We start from the raw sequence: 672 nt of genomic DNA on the forward strand, positions 1-672 counted from the left end.
ATCTAACGTAAGTAGGCCTAAATAGGCCCTGTCTCTTATACACATCTAGATGTGTATAAGAGACAGATATTATGTTTCATGTTTTACCGACTTCTCAATATCCTGTCTCTTATACACATCTAGATGTGTATAAGAGACAGGTACTGGCCTTGACAAATACACGGTGACAAGGTTTTATTGAAGATGATACACAACATACGTATTAGACTAGTTTAACGGAGGAGTTGCTGGTAAGCCTCAACACAGAGCTCAAAACTTCCGTGATATTAAATATACAGGTTACAGTAAAGTCTATACTTAGAACAAGTTGTTGGTGTCCTTTCTCTTATGATAATTATTGATATACTTTTATATTATCCATCAATGACCCCGTTATATACGAATTGAAAATTAGTAATTCGACAATTTATCTGCTGTCGAATTCTGTTGACTGTGTTAAGAATATAAAATTGAACAATACACTTATATAGGCCCCGATTAAATATATAAATTCGTACATTATATCTGTCACGCAAATCTAATCTCTAATATAGCATTTAAATGTAGAAAAAGATTAACAAAAAAAAAAAAAAGGCTCGCCAATAATTAATGGAAGTTTAAATAATACCATTTTATAGTCTTTGCAAATTTAAATTTCTGGTATTAAATTTAAGGGGTTTCACATTAAATCAT

Source organism: Anneissia japonica, unplaced genomic scaffold (genome assembly GCF_011630105.1).
Source record: "Anneissia japonica isolate Jap-2015-1 unplaced genomic scaffold, ASM1163010v1 scaffold4446_len648930_cov198, whole genome shotgun sequence".
Lineage (NCBI taxonomy): Eukaryota > Metazoa > Echinodermata > Crinoidea > Comatulida > Comatulidae > Anneissia > Anneissia japonica.